The sequence below is a fragment of the Scyliorhinus torazame genome, chromosome 12 (assembly GCF_047496885.1).
Source record: "Scyliorhinus torazame isolate Kashiwa2021f chromosome 12, sScyTor2.1, whole genome shotgun sequence".
Classification (NCBI taxonomy): domain Eukaryota; kingdom Metazoa; phylum Chordata; class Chondrichthyes; order Carcharhiniformes; family Scyliorhinidae; genus Scyliorhinus; species Scyliorhinus torazame.
This window is the reverse complement of record NC_092718.1, coordinates 61,071,948-61,095,962: the sequence shown is the minus strand read 5'-3', so window position 1 is coordinate 61,095,962 and position 24,015 is coordinate 61,071,948. Positions and strand designations below refer to the sequence as shown.

Genomic DNA, 24,015 nt, shown 5'->3' with positions numbered 1-24,015 from the left:
AATTTTTAACAATAAAAGGAAACACTTTAACTTCTAACTGATAGCTTCTCTATCTCCAATTAAGCAAAATCCATCACAGGTCCAAAATCACTTGTGAATAAAGTTAGCAAACACAGGGTTACTTGCTGAATAAAAAATTCTTGGAACTACTGCTTGAAGAGACAGAGAGATCCTGTCAGGAAACAGCCTGCAGATTTCTTGTCTATGTCAAACTACTGTTTAACTTGACAGCCTTCTTGCAAAAGCTCCTGCTCAACTCCAAATTTCTAGCAAAATTTAAAAACTAAACTGTCTTCTACAGACCTGGTTCTTTCTATCAATTACATCTCTATCTCATTAACTGGGTCATTACCATCTTACTCAGGCTAACCTCAACTCCTGAATTATCTAAACCCCAGGGAATCTTCTTTCTATCAAGAAATGTCCATTAGTCCTATATAGATAAACAATTAAATGGGTATAATCAATTATTATTTGACTTTTATGACATCTTAATTGCACCTTTTGCAGCCAAAGAGTCTGGATACCTTAACCAAAATTATTTAATAATTTTATTGCAACAGATATATATAACCTGAACTCAGGCACTTAAAAATATTATTGCAACAGATATAAAATACAAAATATATAAGAAATTCTTACATTCATCACACTGGCTCCTTGCACTTTTTTGACATTGTTCACAGAAGTGTTATTTTTTGATTCACCTCGATGCTGTTCTTTTTAATATTTATTTTCTTATCGATTTTCCTTCTCTCCTCTCCTGAATATGCACATAGGCATACAAATTAGAAGCAGGAGTAGGCCATTCGGCCTCTTAAGCCTTACTCATACATTTGACAAGTATTATGGGCTGGGTTTAGAGAACAACGAAGTATATCATGGAGTTCATCTGACCCACAACTTTTAATAGAGTTTGGTTATGGGGAGCACAAGGGCCCACTTTACAGGTGTGATGCAACAGAGAACTAAAAGTATTTTTAAACAAAAACAATATTTATTCTATGAATCCAGTTAACATTTTATAAACACACAGTAAACCTCTTATCAACTACCAACCCCGATAACCCCCCAAAAAGATACAGTTCTCCATAGGTAACCTCTAGTAACTTCCCTAACAACATCCATAAGCCAAAACACGTTTTAACAAAGGCAGTAGGTTTGCATTCCTTGCAGAAACAGGTATTACTTGGAAATCATCAAGTGATCTGGAGACATTCTTTATCATGCAGAGAGAGAGATCAAACATACCTCTGCTTGGTTTGAATGCAGCTCTCCAACTGGAAGCGAAACTAAAACACAGAGCCGAAAGCCGCTTCCATCTCAAAACGAAAGTAAAAAGCAGAGACAGAGCTCACTCCACCCACACAATGACATCACTGCACCTACTTGAGAAGACAAACATCTCTTAAAGTGACATTCTCATGACACAAGACCATGGCTGAACTGATTGTGGCCTCAACCCTACTTTCCTGTCCACCCTTTTGACGCCCTTGTCACTCAAGAATCCGTCCAATCAGCCTTGAAATTATTCAGCCCTGCTTCCAAATTTGGGCCTTCCCTGAATCACAGAAAATACAGTGCACAAGAGGCCCCTACGGCCTATCACATCTGCACCGACACATGACCTACCGACCTAACTCCATTTTCCAGTACTTGGCCTATGTTTTCAATGTTATGATGTGCCTTGTGCTTATCCAGGTACGTTTTAAAGGATGTGAGGCCTTGACAGTCAGGGGTAATTTTAACCTAACCCAAATTTGGGTAGGAGACACATTTTGTTCCTCATTGACTAGTTTTCTATTGTGCTACTCCACCACATGGACATTACAGTTGCACTAACCCTGCTAACTGGTGAACAATCATGGTAACTTTGGCCAGTTCCTGCTTCCCTAAACCGAGGACATTGAAGGCAATTGTAATACCGTTACTGAAATCTGGAAACACAGAAAAGGCCTGGTGTTAAATGTCAGACTCTGTAGGCTTCACTGAGCCATCAGGGCAGTAATATCTAACAATTCTGATTGACGATATTCCAGAGCAGAGGAAACTGAGACTCTGAAGCTTGGCCGCAGGATTGTGTCATAATATACAGCAGTATATCATGGTGCAGACACACACACACACACTGATGGACATGCAGTGGGACCAATCAGCATATACAACACCGCAGCCAATCACCAGTGAGAGCACACGCACTATAAAGACAGGGGACAGGAGAGTTCCCGCTCATTCTAGTAGCAGCCAGCTTGGAGCACAGAGCTCACAGCCTGCAACACAGACATTCACCATGTGCTGAGTGCATCACCTGGTTAGGACTAGGCAAGGGTCAACAGCTAAAGCTGGTATTGCATTTACCCACAGTTCAAGTATGTTAATATAGTTCACCTTATAATAAAATAGAGTTGCACCACTTCCAGTGTTGGTGACCTGTTTGTGATCCAGAACACCCAACACATCATGGTACAAGGAGTGGTTGCATACTAGCACTTCTGAGACCCACCTGCAACTAATCAGCATTCCCGCATCCTGAAGTATGGAGAACATCAACCCGCCGCCGCTCCGCATCGCCGGCAATGCCGGGGTCACTTGGAAGATTTTTAAACAGCGCTTCCAGCTCTTCCTCAAAGCCACGGACAGGGAGAACGCCTCGGACACCAGGAAGATTGCTCTGCTCCTCTCCACGGCCGGGCAACACGCCACCCACATCTTCAACTCCCTCACATTCGCAGACGACGAGGACAAGACAAAGTACAAGATGGTTCTCCTCAAATTCGATACCCACTTCAGTATAGAGGTCAATGAAAGCTTCGAAAGATACCTGTTCCAGCAGCGCTTGCAGGGTGAGGACGAGCCTTTCCAATCCTTTTTAACACACCTCCGCATCCTTGCGCAGTCCTGCGGCTACGGGCCACCTCCGACTCCATGATAAGCGACCAGATCGTATTTGGTGTTCTGTCGGACCCCCTGCGTCAGCAGCTCCTCAAAATTAAGCAACTCACCCTAGCGACTGGCATCGAGACCTGTGTCCTGCATGAAAATGACACCAGCCGGTACTCCCACATACAGGCGGCTGAAACGGCGCGGCAAGATCCCCACGAGGCGGAACGGGTCCAAACAATTGAACACCTCCAAGGCTGCAGCCTGGATGAGGGCGGCCATTTTGCGGCTTTCTGCGGCCTCCCACGCTTGTACGCGCCAAACGAGGGGACGGTGACGTGGAGGAACGTGCACGCAGGACCGCACCGCGACTGCGCGGTGGCACAACGAGCGCATTGACATTACGATGTGCGGCTACTGTGGCTCTGCCCATTTAAAACGGCACTGTCCTGCAAAATTGCAACAATGCCTACGATGTGGCAGACTTGGCCACTATGCTTCCTGCTGTCGAGCTGCTCAGCCGGCCAATTCGCATCGCTTCAGCCAGCCTCGCAGAATCGTTCGGGCAATTCAACCCACGTTCAACGAGTCCGATTCCGACTTCCCGCAGATCAGTGACACCGAGGACCCGAGGGAGCCTTTTCGAGTCGCTGTTATAACAAAGAACAGGCTGTCCCCCGAATCAAAACCACCAATGCTGTCGGTGCACAGCACTGATCCAGACGACGTGTGGTGTGCCACCCTGACGGTCAACCGATCCCAGATACGATTCCGCCTGGACACTGGTGCTTCTGCTAATCTCCTAGCATGGTCAGACTTTCAGACCCTTGGGGTTAAACCAACCATTCTTCCGTCGAACTGCCAACTAGTGGACTACAATGGTAACGTACCGGTTCATGCCAACTCGAAGTGACGCACAACTCGCGAAAAACCATCCTTCCCTTCGAGATTGTGGGCTCCTCGAAGGACTCTCTGCTAGGCGCACAGGCGTGCAAACTCCTAAACCTCGTTCAACGAGTACACTCTCTCTCTCCAGAGGACACGTCTGCCTTCCAGGATGCGGACTACAGGGCGCAACTCAATGCCATCATCGACCAACACCGCGACATTTGCGAAGGCATGGGCACGCTTCCATACACTTACAAAATCCTGCTCAAACAATGGCCTGTGGTTCATGCACCTCGCAGAGTCCCAGCATCCCTCAAGGACCGCCTCAAGCAGCAGCTGCAGGACTTCCAGGACCAAGGAGTGCTCTCCAGAGTGACGGAAGTAACCGACTGGGTCAATTCCATGATGTGCGTAAAGAAGCCTTCCGTTGAGCTCCGGATCTGCATTGACCCAAACGGTCTGAATCGCAACACAATGAGAGAGCATTACCCTATCCCCAAGCGCGAGGAGATCACGTGCGAGATGGCTCAGGCCAACATCTTCACCAAAATTGACGCCTCGAAAGGATTCTGGCAAATTCAACTAGACAGGTCCAGCAGAAAGCTGTGTACCTTTAATACACCGTTTGGCAGATCCTGCTACAACAGGATGCCGTTTGGGATTATATCGGCATCAGAAGTATTCCACTGGATCATGGAGCAAATGATGGAGGGCATTGAGGGTGTGCGCGTCTATGTTGACAACATCATCATTTGGTTCACCACCCCACAGGAGCATATCAGTCGCCTCCAGCGTGTTTTCAAATGAATACGGGACCAAAGCCTTCGCCTCAACAGAGCCAAATGTTCCTTCAGCCAGACGGAACTCAAGCTCCTAGGGGACCACATCTCCCGGTTGGGTGTGCGGCCGGATGCGGACAAGGTGGCAGCCATCACGGCCATGCAGAAGTCAGCAGATAAGAAGGCGGTCCTCCGATTTTTAGGCATGGTCAACTTCCTGGGGAAGTTCATCCCCTACATCGCCTCCCATACCACAGCTCTCCGGAACCTGGTCAGGAAGCCGACAGACTTCCAATGGCTTCCCGCCCATGAGCGTGAATGGGAGGAGCTTAAGACCAAGCTTACCACGGCCCCGGTATTGGCATTTTTTGATCCCACGAAGGAAACGAAAATTTCAACAGATGCCAGCCAATCCGGCATTGGGGCGGTGCTCCTGCAATGAAATGAGGCCTCATCATGGGCCCCCATTGCATATGCGTCACGTGCCATGACCCCCACGGAACAGCGCTACGTGCAGATTGAAAAGGAGTGCCTGGGCCTGTTGGCTGGGGTCGACAAATTTCATGATTACGTGCACGGCCTCCCCCAATTCACCGTCGAGACCGACCATCGCCCGCTGGTCAACATTATACAAAAAGACCTGAGTGATATGACCACTCCCCTCCAGCGCATTCTGCTTAAACTCCGGCGGCACGATTTCCAGCTCCTATACACCCCGGGCAAGGACCTGATCATAGCCGACGCTCTGTCCAGGGCAGTCAACTCCCCGTGTGACCCAGAGGAGTTTGTCTGCCAGGTTCACGCCCATGTGGCCTTCATGGCCTCCAATCTGCCGGCCACGGATGAACGCCTAATCCACATTCGCCACGAGACTACGGCTGACCCCCTACTACAGCGTGTCATGCGCCACATGACGGACGGGTGGCTCAAGGGCCAATGCCCGCAGTTCTATAATATCAGAGACGATCTGGCAGTAGTCGATGGTGTCCTCCTGAAGCTGGACCGCATCGTGATCCCGCACAGCATGCACCAGCTCGTTTTGGAACAGCTACACGAGGGCCATCTTGGCGTGGAGAAGTGCCGACGGAGGGCCCGAGAGGCTGTGTACTGGCCCGGCATCAATGAGGACATCGCCAACACAGTGCTCAACTGCCTCACCTGTCAGCGGTTCCAGCCGGCCCAACCAACCACGTGAGACCCATGAGTTGGTCACGTCCCCTTGGTCTAAGGTAGGCGTTGACCTGTTATGGGCAGCACGGTAGCATTGTGGTTAGCATTATTGCTTCACAGCTCCAGGGTCACAGGTTCGATTCCAGGCTTGGGTCACTGTCTGTGCGGAGTCTGCACGTTCTCCCCGTGTGTGCGTGGGTTTCCTCCGGTTTCCTCCCACAGTCCAAAGATGTGCAGATTAGGTGTATTGGCCAAGCCAAATTGCCCTTAGTGTCCAAAATTAGCCCTTAGTGTTGGGTGGGGTTACTGGGTTATGGGGATAGGGTGGAAGTGGGTAGGGTGCTCTTTCCAAGAGCCGGTGCAGACCCGATGGGCCGAATGGCCTCCTTCTGCACTGTAAATTCTATGTCTATGCGCTCGGCAGGGACTATGTTCTGATTGTAGACTATTTTTAGAACTACCCGCAGGTCGTACGCCTGCACGACATTACATCATCGGCGGTCATCCGTGCCTGCAAGGAGACCTTTGATCGTCACGGCACCTCACTCACTGTGATGTCGGACAATGGCCCCTGCTTCGCGAGCCAGGAATGGTCCAACTTTGCCAGCAGGTACAACTTTGTGCATGTGACCTCAAGTCCCCTGCACCCCCAATCCAATGGCAAAGCAGAAAAGGGCGTCCACATCGTCAAACGGCTCCTCTGCAAGGCTGCCGATGCAGGATCCGACTTCTACCTCGCCTTGCTGGCCTATCGCTCGGCCCCACTCTCCACGGGCCTGTCGCCCGCCCAACTACTCATGGGTCGCATCCTCAGGACCACAGTGCCGTCCATTCACGTCCCAGACCTCCACCACGTTCCGGTCCTTCAGCGGATGCAACAGTCTCGTGCACAACACAAGGCAACGCATCACGCTCGGGCGACTGATCTCCCTGCTCTGGCCGGATGACAACGTGCGCATCCATCTTCCGGAGGGTGGCTGGTCTGCAACTGCCGTGTTTCTTCGGCAAGTGTCTCCCCGCTCGTTCCTGGTTCGTCTGCCGGATGGTTCCATTCGCCGCCGCAATCGGCGTGCCCTTCGTCTCGTTCCAAGCCCGCTACGTGATCCTCCACAGGCGCCACACCCTCCTGTTGTCCCCAACCTGGACTCTGTGGAGATGCTGAATACTCTGCATCCTCCTCACTCTGCCGTGGCCCAGCCCGTTCCTCAGCCGGTGGCTCCTGACCCACCCTTGAGGCGGTCAACCAGAATTTGTCGCCCACCTCAGAGACTTGACTTATGAGTTTTACAATGTTGGACTCTTTGATCTGTTCTGTTATCCTGTTTCATCGTTCCAGTAGTTTGTATATAATGTTCATTTCAATGTTGGCGTGACACCCTATTTCTCTGCACTAGGCACCTTCCCGTGTAAATAGATTAGCCTTATGTACATAGCCATGTAAATAACACGCACACACATAGTCAGGTACATTCACTACACGATATTCATTGTCACGCAGGCACATGTTCTTTATATAAAAGGGGGGATGTCATAATATACACCAGTATATTATGGGGCAGACACACACACACACACTGATGGACATGGAGTGGGACCAATCAGCATACACAACACCGCAGCCAATCACCAGTGAGAGCACACGCACTATAAAGACAGGGGACAGGAGAGTTCCCGCTCACTCTAGTAGCAGCCAGCTCGGAGCACAGAGCTCACAGCCTGCAACACAGACATTCACCATGTGCTGAGTGCATCACCTGGTTAGGACTAGGCAAGGGTCAACAGTTAAAGCTGGTATTGCATTTACCCACAGTTCAAGTATGTTAATATAGTTAACCTTATAATAAAATAAGAGTTGCACCACTTCCAGTGTTGGTGACCTGTTTGTGATCCAGAACACCCAACACATCAGATTGTCTCGGATGGTGCGACACCTGTGGCTTGTAGTTATTTGATTAGTTCTGAACATTAATGTTTCAAGAAGCACAGGGTTAGAGGGGATATGATTGAGGTTTTAAAATTCTATTCAGGGTTTGTTGATACTGTCTAATTGTTTGTCACCGCAAAATCATAGCATGACTCAGCACAGAAGGAGGCCATTTGGCCCAATGTGTTAGTGATAGCTCTTTAAAATATCTAATCAATTTGGGGTGGCACAGTGGTTAGCACTGCTGCCTCACAGTGCCAGAGACCGGGGGTGACATTCTCCGACCCCCCGCCGGGTCAGAGAATCGCCAGGGGCTGGCGTGAATCCCACCCCCGCCGGTTGCCGAAGTCTCCGGCACCGGAGATTCGGCGGGGGCGGGAATCGCGCCGCGCCGGTTGGCGGGCCCGCCCGCTCGATTCTCCGGCCCGGATGGGCCGAAGTCCCGCCGATAAATTGCCTGTCCCGCCGGCGTAAATTAAATCACCTACCTTACCGGCGGGACAAGGCGGCGCGGGCGGGCTCCGGGGTCCTGGGGGGGCGCGGGGCGATCTGGCCCCAGGGGGGTGCCCCCACGGTGGCCTGGCCCGCGATCGGGGCCCACCGATCCGCGGGCGGGCCTGTGCCATGGGGGCACTCTTTCCCTTCCGCCTCCGCCACGGTCTCCACCATGGCGGAGGCGGAAGAGACTCCCTCCACTGCGCATGCGTGGGAAACTGTCAGCGGCTGCTGACGCTCCCGCGCATGCGCCGCCCGGGGATGTCATTTCCGCGCCAGCTTGCGGGGCAACAAAGGCTATTTCCGCCAGCTGGCGGGACGGAAATTCCTCCGGCGTCGGCCTAGCCCCTCAATGTTGTGGCTCGGCCCCCAAAGATGCGGAGCATTCCGCACCTTTGGGGCGGCGCGATGCCCGTCTGATTATCGTCGTTGTGGGCACCAGTCGGCGGACATCGCTCCGTTTCCGGAGAATTTCGCCCTGGGGTTCAATTCCTACCTTCGGTGGCTCTCTGTCAGCTTGAATGGTCTCCCCGTGTCTGTGTGGGTTTCCTCCGGTTGCCTCCCACAGTCCAAAGATGTGCAGGTGAGATGAATTAGCCATTCTAAATTACCCCTTAGTGCTCAGGGACCTGTAGGTTGGGTGGGGTTGTGCAGAGGCAGGCTTAGATGAGATATTCTTTCAGAGGGCCGTAGGGTTTCTAATTATTCACAGAATTTACAATGCAGAAGGAGGCTATTCAGCCCATCGAGTCTGCATCGGCCCTTGGAAAGAGCACCCTACCTAAGCCCATACCTCCACTCTATCCCCGTAACTCCATCTAACCTTTTTTTTTTGGACACTAAGGGCCATTTACCCTGGCCAATCCACCTAACCTGCACATCTTTGGACTGTGGGAGGAAACCGGAACACCCAGAGGAAACCCACGCAGACGTGGGGAGAACGTGCAGACTCCGCACAGACAGTGACCCAAGCCAGATATCAAACCTGGGACCCTAGAGCGGTGAAGCAACTGTGCCAACCACTGTGCTGCTGTGCTGCCCCATTCCCCTGCTCTTTTTCCATTGTCCTGTAATTAATTTCCCTTCAAGTATATATACAATTCTCTTTTGAAAATTATCCTTGAATCTGCTTCCACCTCCCTTTCAGGAATGCACTGCAGATGATCACAACTGGCTGTGTAAATGACTGTTTTCTCTTGGAACCTCGGTTTCCTTTGGCAAATATTTTAAACCTGTGCCCTCTGGTTACTGATCCGTCTGAAAAGGGAAACAGACTCTCCATATTCACCCTAACAAATCCCTTCCTGATTTTGAACACCTCTACCAAATTTCCACCTTAAATCTCTCTGCCCCAAGGAGAACAATCATAGCATCACCAGTTGATCAACGCTGCTGTCATTCGAGTAACTTCCCTTTGCGCAGTCTCCAAGGTCTTGACATACCTCCTGATGTGTAGTGCCCGGAATTGACCAGAAAAAGCTAACTGCGACTCAGCCAATGTTTCCTTATGATTTTCTACTCTCTGCCTCTATTAATAAAACAGCTTTTCCAATAGGTAATGTCAGATTTAAGGATTAGTGCCCGTACGGCACCAGGCCTTTCTGTTCCTGCACATTCTTTAAAATTCTGCCATTTAGTTAACATGGCTCCTTCTTAGGGAGTCGGTTTAGCTCAGTTGGCTGGACGGCTGGCTTGTGATGCGGAGTTAACAATGCGGCTTCAATTCCCGTACCGGCTGAGGTAATTCATGAAGGGCCTGTCTTCGCAATCTCACCTGAGGTGTGGCGACCGTCAGGTTAAATCACCACCGGTCAGCACTCAAAGGGGAGAGCAGCCTGTGGGAAATTTATTGCTCCTTGTCATTCCCCCGCCCAAAATGTTTGAAGACTGGGGAATCACAGCTGTCGTGTTGGGTGCACTGCTACATAGACGAACCAACACGGTTACGGATGGTACAACCCAGGCTTATTACTACCAATAACAACATCTGTAAACTGGTTACTGTGGTTCGTTCATTACCCTCTAACCTGTGAACCTAGCCCTAACACTGTCTTGGAGAAGCACTCAGCACATGGTGGATGTCTGAGTGGCTTGCTGTGAGCTCTGTGCCCTGAGCTGTCTCCTGCTGGAATGAGCGGGAAGTGTCGTGTTCCCCGTTTTATAGTGCGTATGCTCTTGCCTGTGATTGGCTGTGATGTTGTGTGTGTATTGATTGGTCCGTTGATCTGTCCATCAGTGTGTATGTATGTGTGCACCATGATGTTTATCTGAATATCATGACAACAGCTTTAAATTCATGGGTAAGGAGTGACCTTCGGTGGGACTTGAACCACAGAACCCTTCAGTTTGAGAGGCCACAGTGATATTACTGAGCCAAGGCTGGCTCTTCAAGTTAGGGGGTGCCTTTCCCCAGAGCCACAAATCCATTCAGCCCATCCTGTGCTGGCTTGTAAAATGAATTATCCAATTAGGCCTACTTCCGTGCTCTTGCCCCAGAGCCCTGTAAAGTTTTGTTAACTTTTTGTTAGAATTCATAGGGAACATTAACCTCTTGTTTTTCTCTTTTCCACAGATGATACTAGACCCGCTGGGCAACATCCATAGATCATAGAATTGCTACATTGCATAAGAAGGCCATTTGGCCCATCAGGTCTGCACTGACCTTCCAAAAGAGCACCCTACCTAGGCCCACTCCCCTGCCCTATCCCCGTAACCCCACCTAACCTGCACATCTTTGGACTGTGGGAGGAAACTGGAGCACCTGGAGGAAACCCATGCAGTCATGGGGAGAGCATGCAAACTCCACACAGATAGTTACTCAAGGCCGGAATTCATCTGGGTCCCTGGCGCTGTGAGGCAGCAGTGCTAAACACTGTGCCACCAATTTCTTTTTTATTTATGATTTTCAGTATTGGCAGTATTTTAGAAATGTACAAACTACAACGTGTTTGAAATGATTGCTATTTCTGCCTCAGGAACGGAACAGTTACGAGTTTACAGTTGCAGGGCAGCACGGTGGTGCAGTGAGTTAGCACTGTGGCCTCACGGCGCCGAGGTCCCAGGTTCGATCCCGGCTCCGGGTCACTGTCCGTGTGGGGTTTGCACATTCTCCCCGTGTTTGCGTGCGTTTCGCCCCCACAACCCAAAAATGTGCAAGCTAGGTGGATTGGCCACGCTAAATTGTCCCATAATTGGAAAAAATGAATTCATAGTTTCATAGAATTTACAGTGCAGAAGGAGGCCATTCGGCCCATCGAGTCTGCACCGGCTCTTGGAAAGAGCACCCTACCCAAGGTCAACACTTCCACCCTATCCCCATAACCCAGTAACCCCACCAAACACTAAGGGCAATTTTGGACACTAAGGGCAATTTATCATGGCCAATCCACCTAACCTGCACATCTTTGGACTGTGGGAGGAAACCGGAGCACCCGGAGGAAACCCACGCAGACACGGGGAGGATGTGCAGACTCCGCACAGACAGTGACCCAAGCCGGAATCGAACCTGGGACCCTGGAGCTGTGAAGCAATTGTGCTATCCACAAGGCTACCGTGCTGCCCTAGTTGGGTATTCTAAGTTTATTAAAAAAAGAGTTTACAGTTGCCAGACGAGTGAAATGAATGTGAAGAAACAGACAGGTTTTTAAACATCCAGCCCCAGTTTATTTCCGAGTATCAATGATTGGAGAGCTAGATTGATGGAACAATGAAGGTAATTAGCTGCATGGCTGGCATACGTAATGACACCAGGCATCAGTGATCGGCAGCTAAGGAAATGCCCATGCAGGGCTCTCTGATTCTTTCCCTACCCCCTCCTCATGATGTTCAGTGCGGCCTTCTGAACATATGGCTAAGAGACATACAGTTCAGAAGGCCCCAGTTTAAACCTCTGTCCTGTGTTTCCTCTCAGTAGGGGTGCTACAACTGGCTGTGCATCGGGAGGGGGAGACTTACCTGGACACTGTGTTTCAGGAGGCAGTCACACCTGTCAGAGTAAGTAGTTTAAATCCTGCCAGTGGCCAGGGACAGCAGGGTGTGACTGCAAGTCAGGCAGGTAAAGGGAACCAGCAGTCAGGAACTCAGGAGCCTCAGCCCTTGACCCTGTCCAACAGGTACGAGGCACTTGCTCCCTGTGTAGATGGCGAACAGGGCTGCAGGAAGGATGAGTCAGCTGACCAAGGCACCATGGTTCAGCAGGCCATTCAAGGGGAGGGAGTAAATAGGCAAGTTGTAGTTGTTGGGGATTCTATTATCAGGGGGATACATAGTATCCTTTGTGAGCAGGATAAAGAGTCCCGCATGGTATGTTGCCTGCCTGGTGCTGGGGTGCAGGACATCTCTGACCGGCTTGAAAGGATACTGGAGAGGGAGGGGGAGGATCCAGTTGTTGTGGTCCATGTCGGTACCAACAACATAGGCAAGTCTAGAAAAGAGGACCTGTTTAGAGATTATAAAGTGCTAGGATTCAAATTAAAAAAACAGGTCCTCAAGGCTCATAATCTCCGGATTACTGCCCGAGCCACGTGCAAATTGGCATAGGGAGGCAAGAATAAGGGAAGTTAACACGTGGCTGAAAGAGTGGTGTGGGAAAGAGGGGTTCCTTTTCATGGGACACTGGCATCAGTTTTGGGACAGGGGGGACCTATACCGTTGGGATGGTCTCCACCTGAACCGAGCTGGGACCAGTGTTCTGGCGAAAAGAGTAAATAGGGTGGTCAATAGGACTTTAAACTAGAGATTGGGGGGGAAGGGAAAGTCAGGGAACCAAGAGGTGAAGTAATCAGTGGGGAGCGTAGCAGCTTAGGAATACAAAAAAGCACGAAAAGACAGAACTCAGGAGAGGTTACGATAGTCCCCATCCCACAAAATATGACACAGTGTATGGAAAGGCTCAGTAAACCAAGGTCCACCACACTAAGAAAACAAAAAGGGACGGTCAATAGAGAATTAAAGGTGCTATATTTAAATGCACGCAGTGTACGGAACAAGGTAGATGAGCTTGTGGCCCAGATTATGACTGGCAGGTATGATGTGGTAGGCATCACAGAGACGTGGTTGCAGGGGGTTCAGGACTGGCATTTAAACATCCAGGGATTCACAACCTATCGAAAAGACAGAGAGGTGGGCAGAGGGGGCGGGGTTGCCTTGTTAATTAGGAATGAAATTAAATCAATAGCACTAAACGACATAGGGTCAGATGATGTGGAGTCTGTGTGGGTAGAGTTGAGGAACCACAAAGGCAAAAAAACCATAATGGGAGTTATGTACAGGCCTCCTAACAGTGGTCAGGATCAGGGGCACAAAATGCACCACGAAATAGAAAGTGCATGTCAGAAAAGCAAGGTCACACACAGTGATCCTGGGGGACATCAATATGCAGGTGGACTGGATAAATAATGCTGCCAGTGGACCCAAGGAAAGGGAATTCATTGAATGTTTACAGGAGGGCTTTTTGGAACAGCTTGTGATGAAGCCCACGAGGGAACAGGCCATTCTGGACTTAGTGTTATGTAATGAGCCAGACTTGATTAAAGATCTTAAAGTAAGGGAACACTTAGGAGGCAGTGATCATAATATGGTAGAATTCAATCTCCAATTTGAAAGAAAGAAGGTAGAATCAGATATAAAGGTGTTACAGTTAAATAAAGGTAACTACAGGGGCATGAGGGAGGAACTGATGAAAATCGACTGGGAGCAGAGCCTAGTGGGAAAGACAGTAGAACAGCAATGGCAGGAGTTTCTGGGAGTAATTGAGGACACAGTACAGAGGTTCATCCCAAAGAAAAGAAAGGTTATCAGAGGGGGTATTAGGCAGCCATGGCTGACAAAGGAAGTTAGGGAATGCATCCAAGCAAAAGAGAAAGCCTATAATGTGGCAAAGAGTAGTGGGAAGTCAGAAGATTGGGAAGGCTACAAAAACAAACAGAGGATAACAAAGAGAGAAATAAGGAAAGAGAGGATCAATTATGAAGGTAGGCTAGCCAGTAACATTAGGAATGATAGTAAAAGTTTATTTAAATACATTAAAAACAAACGGGAGGCAAAAGTAGACATTGGGCCGCTCCAAAATGACGCTGGTAATCTAGTGATGGGAGACAAGGAAATAGCTGAGGAACTGAATAAGTACTTTGCGTCAGTCTTCACAGTAGAAGACATGAGTAATATCCCAACAATTCAGGAGAGTCAGGGGGCAGAGTTGAATATGGTAGCCATCACATAAAGGAGAAAGTGCTCGAGAAACTAAGAGGTCTAAAAATTGATAAATCTCCGGGCCCAGATGGGCTACATCCTAGAGTTCTAAAGGAGATAGCTGAAGAAATAGTGGAGGCGTTAGTTCTGATCTTTCAAAAGTCACTGGAGTCAGGGAAAGTCCCAGAGGATTGGAAAATCGCTGTTGTAACCCCCCTGTTTAAGAAGGGAACAAGGAAAAAGATGGAAAATTATAGGCCAATTAGCCTAATCTCGGTTGTTGGCAAGATTCTAGAATCCATTGTTAAGGATGAGATTTCTAAATTCTTGGAAGTGCAGGGTCGGATTAGGACAAGTCAGCATGGATTTAGTAAGGGGAGGTCATGCCTGACAAACCTGTTAGAGTTCTTTGAAGAGATAACAAATAGGTTAGACCAAGGGGAGCCAATGGATGTTATCTATCTTGACTTCCAGAAGTCCTTTGATAAGGTGCCTCACGGGAGACTGCTGAGTAAAATAAGGGCCCATGGAATTCGAGGCAAGGTACTAACATGGATTGACGATTGGCTGTCAGGCAGAAGGCAGAGAGTTGGGATAAAAGGTTCTTTTTCGGAATGGCAACCGGTGACGAGTGGTGTCCCGCAGGGTTCAGTGTTGGGGCCACAGCTGTTCTCTTTATATATTAACGATCTAGATGACGGGACTGGGGGCATTCTGGCTAAGTTTGCCGATGATACAAAGATAGGTGGAGGGGCAGGTAGTATTGAGGAGGTGGGGAGGCTGCAGAAAGATTTAGAGAGTATCGGAGAGTGGTCCAAGAAATGGCTGATGAAATTCAACGTGGGCAAGTGCAAGGTCTTGCACTTTGGAAAAAAAATTGAGGCGTGGACTATTTTCTAAACGGTGACAAAATTCATAATGCTGAAGTGCAAAGGGTCTTGGGAGTCCTAGTCCAGGATTCTCTAAAGGTAAACTTGCAGGTTGAGTCCGTAATTAAGAAAGCAAATGTAATGTTGTCATTTATCTCAAGAGGCTTGGAATATAAAAGCAGGGATGTACTTCTGAAGCTTTATAAAGCATTAGTTAGGCCCCATTTAGAATACTGTGAGCAATTTTGGGCCCCACACCTCAGGAAGGACATACTGGCACTGGAACGGGTCCAGCGGAGATTCACACGGATGATCCCAGGAATGGTAGGCCTAACATACGATGAACGTCTGAGGATCCTGGGATTATATTCATTGGAGTTTAGGAGGTTGAGGGGAGATCTAATAGAAACTTACAAGATAATGAATGGCTTAGATAGGGTGGACGTAGGGAAGTTGTTTCCATTAGCAGGGGAGACTAGGACCCGGGGGCACAGCCTTAGAATAAAAGGGAGTCACTTTAGAACAGAGATGAGGAGAAATTTCTTCAGCCAGAGAGTGGTGGGTCTATGGAATTCATTGCCACAGAGGGCGGTGGAGGCTGGGACGTTGAGTGTCTTTAAGACAGAAGTTGATAAATTCTTGATTTCTCGAGGAATTAAGGGCTATGGAGAGAGAGTGGGTAAATGGAGTTGAAATCAGCCATGATTGAAAGGTGGAGTGGACTCGATGGGCTGAATGGCCTTACTTCCGCTCCTATGTCTTATGGTCTTATAGTCACTGAGGCCTTGGTGTGTTATGCAGGCAAGGAGGGAGTTGATGTGTTGGGTTGGGTGGGCCGAGGTGAACTGCACTTGATGTAGTGTAGCGAGAGACAGACCTCCAACACTTGATAAAATGCAACACGATTTTATTCAACATCCAAACTATTATACATGTTCAACTGTGGGTTGACACTATGCTGACTTGACTGGAGACCTGACAGCAGCCTGACCAGACTAATCTAGGTACCACATGGTGTAGGCACTGGCTAGCTCATGATCTCTGACTGTCTTAGAGTCTGGGTCCCGAGAGAGCGGGAAAACTGGTGCACCCTGGCTTTATAGTGGTTGTGTCCTGTCTGGTGATTGGCTGCTCTGTTCTGTGTGCTTACTGGTCATCCTGTGTGTCAATCACTGCCTTTCTGCACTCCATTGTATACATAGATGTATATTCTGACATCGCCCCCCCTTTTTTTTAATATTGTGTGTGTTGAGATAATAAATATTAAGGTGCATGTGCATGTGTATATGTGCGTGACTATATACAGAATGTGCTAAAATGACCTTATGTACACAGGAAGGTGTCACTAGTGCAGATATAGGGCAGATGAAACGGTCACAACGATATTTACAGAGGTCAAAATGATAAGGTAACACAGTTGTGCAAAAGTTCAGTCTATAAATTTAGTCTCTGCGGCAGGCGACAAATTCTGGTTGACCGCCTCAAGGGTGGATCAGGGACCGCCTGCACTTGGATAGGCGGGACCGCCGCCAATGGGGTGGTCGCAGAGGTCGGCAGGATTGCTGGTAGATCGGTGGGCTCATGGTAGGGCACGTCCGGAGGAAGCATTGTGTGAGGCGGGACATCATGGTTAGGTGGTGGGCGTGGAACTCTGCGCAGCGCCTGTCTGTTGCGTCGTAGGAAGGAGCCATCAGCCATGCGGACGAGGAACGATCTCGGGGCCACTTGCTTGACCACCACAGCTGTGGCGGACCAGCCGCCATCAGGCAACAGCACACAAACACGATCAGTTGGGACCAGCTCAGGGAGATCCGTGGCATGAGCGTCGTATGCTGATTTCTGTTGGGCCCGAGACTGCTGCATTTTTTGTATGACCGTGAGGTGGTCAGGGTCTGGAACATGGATGGCTGGAACCGTGGTTCGCAGAGTGCGGTTCATGAGCACCTGCGCGGGAAACAACCCAGTGGACACTGGGGATGCTCTGTATGCCAGCAGCGCCAGGTTGAAGTCGGAGCCTGAGTCTGCAGCCTTGCATAGTAATCTCTTGACGATATAGACCCCTTTTTCGGCCTTCCCGTTTGACTGTGGGTAGTGGGGGCTGGAGGTTACGTGACGAAAGTTGTATAGGCAGGCAAAATCAGACCATTCCTGGCTGTAAAAACAGGGACCGTTGTCACTCATCACCATGAGCGGTATCCCATGCCTGGCAAACGTTTCTTTGCATGCTTTAATCACCACCTTCAACGTGAGGTCAGACAGTTTCACCACTTCAGGATAATTGGAAAAATAGTCGACCAGGAGGACATAGTCACGCCCCTTGGCATGGAAAAGGTCGACACCGACTTTGGACCATGGGGAGGTCACTATCTCATGTTGCTGCAGAGTTTCTTTGGGTTGAGCTGGCTGAAATTTCTGACATGTGGGGCAGTTGAGGACCGTGTTGGCAACGTCCTGGCTGATGCCCGGCCAATAGACTGCCTCTCGAGCTCTGCGTCAACATTTCTCGATCCCCAGGTGACCCTCATGGACTTGGCCGAGCACCATAGCTTGCATGCTCTGCGGAATCACAATCCTATCGAGCTTCATGAGGATGCCGTCCACCACCGTCAGGTCGTCCTTGACGTTGTAAAACTGAGGACACTGTCCCTTCTGCCAGCCATTCGTGAGGTGCTGCATCACACGCTGTAGCAGAGGATCCTTGGCCGTTTCCTCACGAATTTGGATGACCCTCTCATCAGTGGCCGGAAGGTTGGAGGCACACAATTGTACCTGCGCATCGATTTGGCAGACAAAGTCAGTTTGTTCACATGGTGTGGTGATAGACCTGTAAAGGGCATCTGCAACAATGAGTTCTTTGCCTGGCGTGTAGACAAGTTCAAAGTCATAGCGGCGTAGCTTGAGAAGGATTCGTCTCAACCATGAATTTTGGGTGGCCATACACATAGTCGTAAAATTTGTCGATTCCCGTTAGGAGGCCCAGGCATTCCTTCTCGATCTGAGCGTACCGTTGCTCAGTGGACATCATGGCTCTGGAGGCATACGCAACTGGGACCCATGAGGAGGAGTCATCCCGTTGGAGGAGCACCGCCCCAATACCGTCCTGGCTCGTGTCAGTGGATATTTTGGTCTCTTTGGTAGGGTCGAAGAAAGCCAGAACCGGGGCTGTGGTGAGTTTTGCCCTGAGCTCACGCCATTTGTTCTCATGAGTGGGCAGCCACTGGAATTCCGTCGACGTTTTGACGAGGTGGCGGAGGGCAGTGGTGTGTGCCGCCATGTTGGGAATGAACTTCCCGAGGAAGTTGACCATCCCTAGAAAGCGGAGGACCGCCTTCTTGTCCTCTGGGATCTTCATGGCGTTGATCGCCGCGACCTTGTCAGCATCTGGCCGCACGCCTTGCTGCGAGATGTGGTCGCCAAGGAATTTGATTTCTGATTGACCAAACGAGCACTTGGCTCTGTTGAGTCGGAGGCCATGGTCATGGATTCTGTGGAATACCTGCTTGAGGCGATCGATGTGTTCTTGAGGAGTTGTGGACCAGATTATGACATCGTCAACATACACGCACACCCCCTCGATACCCTCCATCATCTGTTCCATGATACGGTGAAATACCTCTGAGGCAGAGATGATGCCAAAAGGCATCTGGTTGTAGCAGTAGCGACCGAACGGGGTATTGAATGTGCACAGCTTGCGACTGGATGCATCCAGCTGTATTTGCCAGAACCCCTTGGAGGCGTCCAGCTTCGTAAAGAGTTTGGCATGAGCCATCTCGCTGGTCAACTCCTCTCGTTTTGGTATCGGGTAATGTTCCCTCATGATGTCACGGTTTAAATCCTTGGGGTCGATGCAGATTCAAAGCTCCCCTGACGGCTTCTTGACGCAGACCATGGAGCTGACCCAGTCCGTGGGTTCTGTGACCTTTGATATGATGCCCTGGTCCTGGAGGTCCTGTAACTGCTGCTTGAGGCGGTCCTTGAGGGGTGCCGGCACCCGCCGTGGTGCGTGGATCACAGTGGTGGCGTTTGGTTTGAGCAGGATTTTGTATCGGTATGGGAGTGTGCCCATTCCGTCGAACACGCTGTGGTACTGCGTGATGATGTCATCAATTTTAGCCTGGAAGTTCTCATCAGGTGAGGCCGTCGCCTGTGAGGATGACGTGGTGTGGACTCGCTGAACCAGGTTCAGGTGTTTGCAGGCCCGAGCACCGAGCAGGGATGCTCTGTCAGGTCCCACGATCTCAAATCGCAGTGTCGCTTTAAATGACTTATTGGAAACTCCGAGTTGGCATGAGCCACTGGCAGCTATGTGGAAGAATGCTTGGTCTGACGCGGATGGTGTCGAGATCGGATTTGGAGATGAGGTTCGCCGATGCGCCGGTGTCCAGTTTGAACCAGATGCGAGCCTTGTTGACTGTGAGTACTGCACACCACTCGTCGTCGGGATCCACGCTGAGGATCGGGAGGTGCTTCACTGTCTTGGAGAAAGGCAGCGCATGCTTCGTAATGATGCCCACCCGGTGTGGAGATTTGAGGCACGCAGCATCAGGATCTGTTGGGCTGTCGGGGTCGGAGTCTGGCATGGCCTGCTGTATTGAACGGATGCTTCTGCGCCACGGCTGGGATCGCTGGATGCTGGGCAGTGGAGCAGATCTGCAAAGGGCTGCACAGTGGCCAAGCTTGCCACACTGTAGGCACCGTCGTGGCTTTGCCGGACATTGCCACTTTAAATGGGCGGAGCCACAATTCGGACACGTCATGACGCCAACGTCAGCGCATTCTGTGCGCCATCGCACATGCGCAATGCAGTCGAACGACGTATGCACCTGCGCAGTCTGGTCGGCGGTCTCGCCGTCCCCTCGGTCGTGGCGCGCAGGCGCAGGGGCCCGGGAAAAGCGCACTCTCGTCGATACTTAGGCCCTGCATTTGTGCGATGGCCTGCACCAGTTCCGCCTCGTGGGAAGTTAGCTTTGCAGTTTCTGCCGCCCTGATGTGGGAGTACCGATTGTTAGCATGTTCGTGGAGAACGCACGTTTCGATGGTGAGGGTGAGCTGCTTGACTTTCAGGAGCTGCTGGCGAAGGGAATCGGAGTGGACCCCGAAAACGATCTGATCCCGGATCATGGAATCAGTGGTCGAGTCATAGTTACATGACTGCGCGAGGATGCGGAGATGGGTCAGATAGGATTGAAAGGGTTCATCCTTACCCTGAAGCCTCTGCTGGAAAACGTACCATTCAAAGCTCTCATTCACCTCAATTTCGCAGTGGCTGTCGAACTTCAGTAGGACTGTTTTAAATTTCGTCTTGTCTTCGCCTTCAGCGAATGTAAGGGAGTTGTAGATGTGGATGGCGAGGTCCCCGGCTGTGGAGAGGAATAGTGCGATTTTCCTGGCGTCCGATGCGGCCTCAAGATCTGTGGCTTCGAGATAGAGTTGGAACTTTTGTTTGAAGATCCTCCAATTTGCACCGAGGTTGCCGGCGATCCGGAGCTGCGGAGGAGGGCGGACGTTTTCCATGTCACCGGATGGCTGTTTGCTGGTCAACGCTGATTCACTCAAGGTAGGTCCGTCAAATTTTCAGCATCACTCAGCTGGTACCATGATGTGTTGGGTAGGCTGGGTCGAGGTGAACTGCACTTGATGCAGTGTAGTGAGAGACAGACCTCCAACACTTGATAAAATGCAACACGATTTTATTCAACATCCAAACTATTATACATGTTCAACGGTGGATTGACACTATGCTGACTTGACTGGAGACCTGACACTCGCCTGACCAGACTAACCTAGCTACCACATGGTGTAGGCACTGGCTAGCTCACGAGCTCTGACTGTCTCAGAGGCGGGGTCCCGAGAGAGCGGGAAAACTGGTGCCCTCTGGCTTTATAGTGGTCGTGTCCTGTCTGGTGATTGGCTGCTCTGTTCTGTGTGCTTACTTGTCATCCTGTGTGTCAATCACTGCCTGTCTGCACTCCATTGTATACATAGATGTATATTATGACAGGAGTGGGGCAGTATTTGAATTTGTTCTCTCACCTGGCAGACTGGTTGAGAGGCTGAACAGCCATTGAAGAAGGCGGCCTGTGGTAGTAGACTGCAGCTGGGGACTGCAGGGAAGGGAGAGATCACGGGGTTGGGGGTGGGCTGGTGGGAAGGGGGGGGGAGGAGGAATCAAGAGATTAAACGTTGGCACCTGATCACAAGGGGAATTAGATGGTAAGGAAGGAAAGTTTGTGGCTGGTAAGCTTGGGGAGGGGGGGTCAAGGAGAAGCATTTCTGCCGTGCTGGAAAATCACTTACCTGCTGAATCCAACTGCTCTTGTCTCCTTTCAGCTTCCGGGTTTCCTGATCTCACAGCCATTAAATCCTGCTAAAATCTGTGGCACAGGTCCTCATCAACATCATTATAAACCACCTCCAGAGGTGAGGGTTTACTCAATCCCTTCAGTTTCATCTACTTGGCCCCAACTGGCAGAAAGCTCTTTCACAATGGTTTGGGGGGTGGGGTCAGATTTCTCCATTTTTAGATTCCTCCCCCCCCCCTTACTGACTCCTACCTAACCCTCCCTTTCATTCTGTAGGGGTTAAAATTTCTCCAAAGTGTCTTGAGCACAGAAACAGGCCATTTGGCCCAACTGGTCCATGTTGGTATTTACGCTGCATACTAACCTCCTTCCACCTCACCTCAACACCATTTCTTTCTAACCCTTTCTCCCTCATGTGTTCATCTAGCTTCCTTTTAACTCCATCTATACAATTCACCTCAATGGTGCCTTGTGGTGGCGGGTTCTACATTCCCACCACTCTCTGAGTTTCTCTTGAATTCCCGGTTGGATTAAGTAGTGACCATTTTATATTCCCAATCCTCAGTTTTGGACTCCCTCACAAGGGCGGCCCGGTGGCATAGTGGTTAGCATTGCTACCTCACAGCGCCAGGGACCCGGGTTCGATTCCAGCCTTGGACGACTGTGTGGAGTTTGCCCTTTCTCCCCATGTCTGCACGAGTTTCCTTCAGGTGCTCCAGTTTCCCCCTACAATCCCAAAACGTGCTGATTTGCTGGATTCGCCATGCTAAATTGCCTCTTAGTGTCCAAAGGCTAGGTGGGGTTACGGGGATAGGGTGGCAGAGTGGGTCTAGGTAGATTGCTCAATGTAGCCTCGATGGGCTGTATGGCCTCCTTCTGCACTTAGGAATTGTATGACAAGTGGAAACATCTCTACATCTCCCCTCGCAACCTTTTTCGTAGTTCTCTGTATTAACTTAATTCTCGGCCTGGTGTGACTGACAAATTTTAAATTGTATTTCTGATACCCGAGTTTGAATTCTTTATGTAAATGGCGAATAGCAGTGGACCCAGTGCCCATCCCCGTAGACCCAGTGCCAATCACGGTGGACCCAGTGCCAATCACGGTGGAATGCTAATTCCCACCATTTGGTGGAGTAACTACCCCCAGTTTCTACAAAGAACAAAAGAACAAAGAAAAGTACAGCACAGGAACAGGCCCTTTGGCCCTCCAAGCCCGTGCCGACCATGCTGCCCGTCTAAACTAAAATCTTCTACACTTCCGGGGTCCGTATCCCTCTATTCCCACCCTATTCATGTATTTGTCAAGATGCCCCTTAAACGTGTCCTTTGGTTTGTCACTCACTTGCTATCCATTCTGCGACTTGTCTCCTGCCTCCACAGGCTGCGGTCTCAGTGGCAGATGAATCAGCCAGGGTTTCTGCTGTAGATCACTATCTGCTGAAAGTTCTCACGGTTGGAGGGGAGGAGAGAGCCAAGTTTTTACTGCACTGCCCCGGAGGTCAGCTCCAAGCAGCTGGCAGTCCTGCGACTGGGATGAGTTATCACCTTCAGGAAAGAATGAAGCACTGTGGAAAAAAATAACCGCCCTGTAATTCAAACTGGGATTCATGAATATTTAAAACATCAGTCGTGAGGTCAATTGAACTTTGAGTTGTGGGTCTTTCCCCTCCCCCCCCTCCCTTTTCTGTGCCCGTAAATCAGAAACAAAAGGCCCTGAAATGGTTGTTACCGAATGGAAAGTGCTGTTTCCATCAGTCAGTGAAATGCCCTAGCCTGCTCTCTGCATGAGGTGGAGATGCCAGCGTTGGACCGGGGTGAGCACAGTAAGAAGTCTTACAACACCAGGTTAAAGTCCAACAGGTTTGTTTCGATGTCACTAGCTTTCGGAGCGCTGCTTCTTCCTCAGGTGAATGAAGAGGTATGTTCCAGAAACATATAAAGAGACAGATTCAAAGATGCCAGACAAAGCTCGACTCATCGATCGACAGTTCCAACGCGCCAGAGCAAAAAACCGCACCGACCTCCTCATAAGACAAATATGGGACACAACCGACAGAATACCCTTCGTTGCCCAGTACTTTCCCGGCGCGGAGAAACTACAACATCTTCTTCACAGCCTTCAACACGTCATCGATGAAGATGAACATCTTGCCAAGGTCATCCCCACACCCCCACTACTTGCCTTCAAACAACCGCGCAACCTCAAACAGACCATTGTTTGCAGCAAACTACCCAGCCTTCAGAACAGTGACCACGACACCACACAACCCTGCCATGGCAATCTCTGCAAGACGTGCCAGATCATCGACATGGATACCACTATTACACGTGAGAACACCACCCACCAGGTCCACGGTACATACTCGTGCGACTCGGCCAACGTTGTCTACCTCATACGCTGCAGGACAGGATGTCCCGAAGCGTGGTACATTGGCGAGACCATGCAGATGCTGCGACAACGAATGAACGGACATCGCGCGACAATCACCAGGCAGGAATGTTCCCTTCCAGTCGGG

At 50.1% G+C, this 24,015-nt stretch overlaps 1 long non-coding RNA gene across 1 annotated transcript; it reads right to left on the bottom strand.

The window, feature by feature from the left end:
- Window positions 1-376: 376 nt before the first annotated feature.
- LOC140387185 (uncharacterized) lies at window positions 377-22,910 on the bottom strand. The gene is made up of 3 exons (XR_011933774.1): window positions 22,842-22,910; window positions 1,252-1,388; window positions 377-763 (listed from the first exon to the last, which is right to left on the bottom strand). It is a non-coding gene; the product is annotated as an uncharacterized lncRNA (long non-coding RNA).
- Window positions 22,911-24,015: the final 1,105 nt, after the last annotated feature.